General features: G+C 45.4%; 1 protein-coding gene across 1 annotated transcript in view; it reads left to right on the top strand.

Annotated features, from left to right (window-relative positions):
* The first annotated feature begins 1975 nt into the window (after window positions 1-1975).
* The window catches only part of TSPAN18 (tetraspanin 18), a 79395-nt gene continuing 74359 nt past the window's right edge, over window positions 1976-7011 (top strand). Inside the window, 2 exon segments of the mRNA XM_043970461.1 lie at window positions 1976-1985; window positions 2466-2531. The gene's annotated coding sequence lies outside the window, so the exon portion shown is untranslated.

The raw sequence follows: 7011 nt of genomic DNA, 5'->3' as shown, positions 1-7011 counted from the left end.
ACTGGGAAACACCCAGGATTGGGTTGGGGGAGTGTCACATTGGGAGTCGTATTTGCAATCTAGAGGAAGGGTCATTGTTGGCTCTGCTTGTGCCCAACAGGTGGATTTGCTTTGAATGGCCTGGGAACAGCCAGTCAGAAGTCCTGATTGATACAAACATAGCTCCTGAGCTGAACTTCTGGGTAAGCACTGACTTTCTGCCTGGAGTCCATCATTGTCTGTGAAGGTAAGGAAGGGTCTGACTCTGTGTGATTTGATCTGATAAAAAGTGCTGGAAATTTGCCCAGAGAGCATTTACCAGATCCACAAATCTGGCAGTCTCCCACAGGGATACTTCACGCTAAGCAAGCTCATCTACACACTCACAAAAATATCCTGCACCTTGCAAAAAAGGTATCCCATTGGATTACTTAAAAAAAAAAACTGTTCCTTTTCTTATATCACTGTCTTTACCAGAGCCTCCCTCCTACCCTTCAATAAGGATAATAATCAATAATCTTCTTTTGTAACAAAAAAGTACAGGTAAGTAAAATGTCTTAACATGTTGACAACATCTGGCCACATTTATCTTATTTTGTACCTCTCTGCTCAAAGGTGGGAAGCATTCTCCCCATCAGGTTATTGAACTCACGATTGAACACTATATTGCTCAGGGATCTGAAGTCTTTCAGGGTGGTTTTCCTTTGTATTATTGTGGTTATTAAAACATTATCCTCCTGGTTTTGCTGAATTGGCTCTGCATCAGTTCATAAAAATCTTCCCAAGTTTCTCAGAATTGTTTTTGCAATGCAATAATATGAATTGCTTCATCTCCCTAAGTTCAAATCTGGCCTGGGACACTTACTAGCTGTGTGATCCTGGGGCAAGTCACTTCACTCTGTTTGTCTCGGTTTCTTCATCTATAAAACTAGCAGGAGAAGGCAATGGCCAACCACTGCAGTACCTTAGCCAAGAAAACCTCAAGTGGTATCACAAAGAGTTGGACACAACTAAAACGACTGAATGACTATGTACTAGGCAAGATGCTAAGTACTGAGGATACAGAGAAAGACAAAAGACAGTCCTGGCCTTTAAGGAACTCACAATCTAAGGGGGAAGACGACATGCAAACAAATATCAAATCAAGTTATACACAAGATAAAAAAGGAAAGGGTTGTATTAGATAATCTCTAAGATCCCTACTGGCTTTAAATTTCTATACTATCCCAGGTCTAAAAATCTACAGAAAAAATCCAAAACAAGAGGTCATTGGGCTTCATCCTAGACAGCAGGGAAGGCTGGCTGGGACCCAGAATTCCCAGGGGTGGCATCACACATCAAGCATCCCACATTACCTCAGTCCCTCCCCCAATGGGCATAGAGCAGCCATTCATCCTCCTGGCATTGATAAAGAAGCTCTCGTGCCCACCCATATGCCACTTAGGGGCCAGCCTCTGTTTGCCAGCTGAGATCCTCTGGCACTATCCACCATTGGGCTGTGACAGGAGGCATCCATCGGGAGGGGCTCACTAGTGCCAGCTGGAGCTAGAAGGAGAACTTGGCCCCCTTCTCCCCTTTGTTCCTCACTCCCTTTCCCAGACTCATTCATCCCACACCATCACAGGATCCCCAAACTCAAAGCTGGAAGGACCCTGGGAGATCGTCTAGTTCTATCACTTCATTTTACACATAAGGAAACTGAGGCCTGGAGAGGAAAACCTCTTGCCCAAGGTCACATGGGAATGGGTGGCAGAGCCTGGATTTGAACTCGGAACCTTTGGCTTCAAACTTGGCAGTCTTTCCTATATATGAGACTGCCTCTGTAGTGCTTAAAAGACTCCCTTTCATGTCTTCCCATCCCAGGCATGTGATCTGGGGTCAAGCACCATCTCATCCACCAAGGTGCCGTGATTCAGATGAGTTATTCTGATCTGTAAAACTGATCTTTGCACCAGGACTCAAGCAGGCCATCACTGGATCTGGGACTTGGGAGTTCCACGAATGGAGTGAGTTTGGAGGGGAAAACTGGTTTTCCTATTTGGCCTGGTTTTTATCCCCTGGACAGAAGCGCTCGGGAGTCACGTTTCCTTCTTAGTTCAAGACCCCTTTTCACTGCCTGACTGATTTGTGTCCTGGAAGGAGTCTGGGGATTTTTTTGAAAGATGGTAGTGCCTGAGAGGTAACATCTGCTGATCTGGCAACATCTGCCCCCATGACTTCCTCCCTTCACACGCCAGACTCCCCCCACCCCTCATTTCCAACACCCTTCGAGGATAACGAAGGCATGGCAAGGCCCTGGAGCAGCAGGCAGAAGCCAGCTGCTGTCAGCCCCACGAAAGGCCAAATTCGCAGCTCATGGGCTGGTAGGGACTGAAATCAGAGCTTTCTGAGGCAGGGATTTACCTCTGCCCCCAGTGCATAGAATCACCAGTCCAGAACTGGAAGTGAACACAGGGGTGATCCAAACCATCTCCATCATTTTACAGATGAAGAAACTGAGGCCTGAGGACATCAAGTGACATATGCAAGTTTATACTAGCAGCCAAGAGGAGGTATGGTCTTGTGGCAACAAGCTCAGTATTCTTTTCATAGGAAGAGCCCTTAAAATTCTCTCCTATTCCAGCCCTTCATTTACAACTGAGGAAGCTGAGGCCCAAAGAGGTTCAGTGACTTACCCAAGGTCATGTCTCTAACCAATGGCAGAGCTGAGATTCAAACTCAGGCCTCTTTCCACTGAAAAGGTCTTTAGGGTTCTCTTCTAGTCCAGCCCCTCAGAATCTGAGTCCTGGATGAAACTGTGGGCTCATAGATCTATGGCTGGAAGGGACTTGAGAGGCTATTTTGTCCAATTGCCTCATTTCATAGATGAGAAAACTGAGACCTAGGGAGGTTAAATGTCATGGCCAAGGTCACATGGACACAAAGGGGGCAGAGGAGGAGCTATGGTTTTCTGACTCCCAATCAATAAGCATTTATTAAACACCTAGTACTTGCCAGGTGCTGGTGATACACAGACCAAAATAAAACAGCCCCTGCCCTCAAAGAACTTGTGCTTTCTATAATCTCAAGTGAAATCAAATGGTTTTTTTGTTTTGTTTTTTGCAAACCTTAGAGTGCACTGCTAGTATTAAACTGTATTATCATTAGATATGGGGGCAGCTAGGTGGTGCTGTGGAGAAAGTGCTGAGCCAGAGTCAGGAAGACTCAAATTTGGCCCTGGACATTTACTAGCTGTGCCATCCTGGGCAAATCATTTAACCATGTTTTCTTCAGTTTCCTCATCTGTAAAATGAAGGAAATGACAAACCACTCCAGTATCTTTGCCAAGAAAACCCCAAACAGGGTCACAAAGAGTCACACATGACTAGAACAACTGAACAATCGCAAAAATTATTACACATAAATGCTGCCTATCATTATTATATTGGGGAGAGACTGCAGGGACATAGATAAGTTTATACAATCTACATAACAAAAAATATAATGCTATTAATTATATTTGTATTGCACAAATACAATGTAATTATAGCTGTATTGTACATTGTGTCTGTGTTGTACAAATACAATGCAATTTATTTGTACTGTATAAATACAATATAATTGTATTTGCACTGTATAAATACAATATAATTATATTTGTATTGCATAAATACAATGTAATTGGAGACGCTACCCTTGGAAGAAGAGGATAGACTTCTTATATAAGTTTCCAAGGCTTGGAAAGAAGGAAGGGATTCTAAGAGATGGGGGCAGGAGGAGAGGAGGGAGAGAGTGCATTCTAGCCATCGTTCACCTATGGCATCTTCCTCATTTGGCAACCCAAATGTTGTTATATTCATTTTATAGATGAGGAAAATGAGGCTCAGAGGGATTGAAGTGACTTGTCCAGGGTCTCACAGCTAGATCGTGGTAGAGTGTGGACCACAATCTAGGATTTCTCATTCCAGGTCGAGGGTTCTTTCTGTACTCCCAAGGCTGGCTCCTCCATATCTCTCCTGGCCAAAGGCAAGAGTAAGAGTGAGCTGAGGCAGGTGGCTGCTCTGCTCTGCTCTGCTGAGTTAGCATCTGGACAAAGGACTCTGCCGAAAGAGACCCTGAGTTCAGTATCTGAAAGATCTACCAGTCGAAGGGCTGGGGCCAAAAGCAGCAGTATCCATGGCAAACGTTTCCAATATGCTCTCTGGGTATAATCACATGCATCACTGTTTCTCCTGCTATGTTCATGCTCCCTTCATTTCCCTCTCGTAAAAACGTTGACATCAGGAGAATGACTGTTCTGAGGGTTTACCGGTTTTGGGGAAGGGAAAGAGTTGGTGGAGGGCCAAAACCCAAGAAACACTTCCTCCTGAGTTCAAAATGCTTCCAGACTGCTGAGTGGCCTAGGATTCAAAAGGGGCCTTGAGAGACAATTTTAGGGAAGCTAGGTATCTCAGTGGATAAAGCACTGGCCTTGGATTCAGGAGGACCTGAGTTCAAATGTGACCTCAGACACTTGACACTTACTAGCTGTGTGACCCTGGGCAAGTCACTTAACCCTCATTGTCCCACAAAAAAAAAGAAAGAAAAAGAAAAAAGAAAATGCCCAGAATTTATAGTTGAAAACATTTCTCAAATACTCTAGGGTTTAAAAAGATCTTCCTTCAAAAGATGCCTATGAAGGAGGACAAAGATTGTAATCACCATCTTATTAGTGAAGAAACATATTCTCACAGAAGTGAATGGGCTTAGCCCAAATCACACAGCTTGTAGTGAGCTGCAACTTGAAGCTAGGGCTTCCAATTCTAAGCTACTCCCATTCTGCTACTCCCGATTACAAAGCAAATGGCACTGTAATTTAATTTAAGGTGGAGGGAGGCACCGGCACCTGAGGGTAATCAGAAAAATCTTCCTGTGGAATTTGGCCCTTAAGCTGAACCTTGATGAAAAAAAGTATTCCCAAGGGGACTCTCAGGATTATTCTTTCTTCCTCCAGAGGAGCCAGGGCCCAATTGCAGTTAAAAGCCCACCACCCTCTTTATCTGGTTGAAACTTGATTACACCCAACCCCACTGAGCTCACCTAGAGGTGTTATCCAAATATCAGCCATCTCATCCCCTCCCTGTTGTGAAGGCAGGCCAGATGAGTGTGTCCCTCCAGAAATGAACTCTTGTTGGGGGGTTGGAGAAAGGTAAGATGATCCAGGCAGCATAACATTGTGTCAAGGGAATAGAAACCTTCAAGTCAGTAGAACTGAGCTTAAGCCCAGCCCTGCCACTGACTAGCTCTGTGACCATGGGTAAGCCATCCAACCTTTCTAGTCCTCAGTTTCCTGGGGCTCTAGTCTTAAACCTGCCATGTTCTGTCTGACCTCTAGAATGTCACCTGACCTCTCTGGTCCTCGATCTTCCTATTCTTCCTTTCTACCTTCTAAGATTCTTCCCAGTTCTAACATTCCTTGTACTATCTTAGGGTCATAAGTCTAGAGCTGATAGGGATCCCAGAAACTACCCAGTGAAACACCCTAATTTTACAGAGGAGGAAACTAAGGCAGATAAAGGTTAAGTGATTTGTTAGCAAGTGTTGGACTTGGGATTTGGACCCATGTCTTTCTGACTCCAAGTTCAGTGCCATATCTATTGTGCGACACTGCCTTTCTTTGTTCAAAGATCTTTTGATCTCTGTGCCATTCTATGTTCTAAGTTCCTTCTAGCACTGACATTCTCTAGTCCAAGATCCATTCCACTTCTGACTCAGTTCATAGCTGGGCTATTGTGCTCAGTTCTGGATGCCTCATTTTAGGAAGCCCATTGATAAGCCAGAGAGCATCCAGAGGAGGGCAGTCAGGATGGTAAAGATGGGGTCACTTATTTTGAGGGAACTGAGGATGCTGAACCTGGAGGGAAAAGTGGAGGAGGGGAAGGATGGCTATCTTAGGGTAGATGGAGGGACATCATGTAAAGGATGGAATTGACTTGTCGGGGTAGTGTCACAGGGCAGAGTCAGAAGCCATGGACACAAGTTGCAATGGGTACAACGTTCACGAAATTTGTAAAGTTGCAAAATTGAGATTTGACATCAGGGAAACATTTCCTAATATTCCGAGCTGTCCAAAAGGTCAGTGGGTGGCCTGGGCAGTCAAAGGTACCCGTCCTCGAAGGTCATCAAGCAGAGTCTATTAGAATGGACATGGTTGGACTGGGTGACTCTGAGGTCCCTACCAACTGTGAAATTCTATGATTCTATGATCTCAGGTTCTCTCAAGCTTTGTTATGTCTGTATTTTACATTTCAAGGCCCCTTCCCACTCTGACATACTTTGTTCCAAGGTCTCTTCTTATGTTCCCATTCTGGGTTCAAGGTCTTGTGTTCTAAGCTCCCTTCCCTCTTATTCTATGGCTCCAGGCTAGTCAGTCACTCTAATGGGCTAAAAGCCACATCTTACCAAGCATTTTGCTGGTGCTGGGGGCAGTGCCCAATTTCCCCATTCGTGGGTAGGAGACACAGGGAGACAACACGAACCCTGACAGAGAAGCCTCTGGCAGATTTAAATGGAAGGATCTAACTGGACTCCCAAGTAGGAGGGAGCAACCAACCCTGTGGCTTTGGAGAGTCATGGCTGCCATACTGGAGGGAGAGATTATCTATCATCTACTTGTCCCCTAGATGTGACTGGGAGGCTGGCTGCCTTCCCTGTGACCCAGGGGCTGGTTTGCTCTAGGGAAGACCCTTACCCACTAGTGCCTCCAAGGAGCTAATACTTACCCACGATGCACCTCTGGGGAATTCGCCCCACTCAGTCAAACAGGTCACAAGTTTATGTGCTGCCCTCCGTGTCCCCTTCACCATGAGCTCAGTCTCACACAAACAGAGCAAGGACTGCTATAAATTCTTCTCCTTGCTCTTTGGTAGTTCATCCCCACACCAGAATCCAGAGAGTGATCCTCTGAGCATCTCCCGAAGGCAGAACTGCAGCATTTGCAGTCTGTGCACATCCTGAGAAAGCTGCCCAGCATGACTTCTCTGAGTCCTCTGCTGTCAGCAGGGACGGCTGCCG

Source organism: Dromiciops gliroides, chromosome 6 (genome assembly GCF_019393635.1).
Source record: "Dromiciops gliroides isolate mDroGli1 chromosome 6, mDroGli1.pri, whole genome shotgun sequence".
NCBI lineage: Eukaryota > Metazoa > Chordata > Mammalia > Microbiotheria > Microbiotheriidae > Dromiciops > Dromiciops gliroides.
The sequence above is the reverse complement of the archived record's forward strand: the minus strand, read 5'-3'. Positions and strand labels throughout refer to the sequence as shown.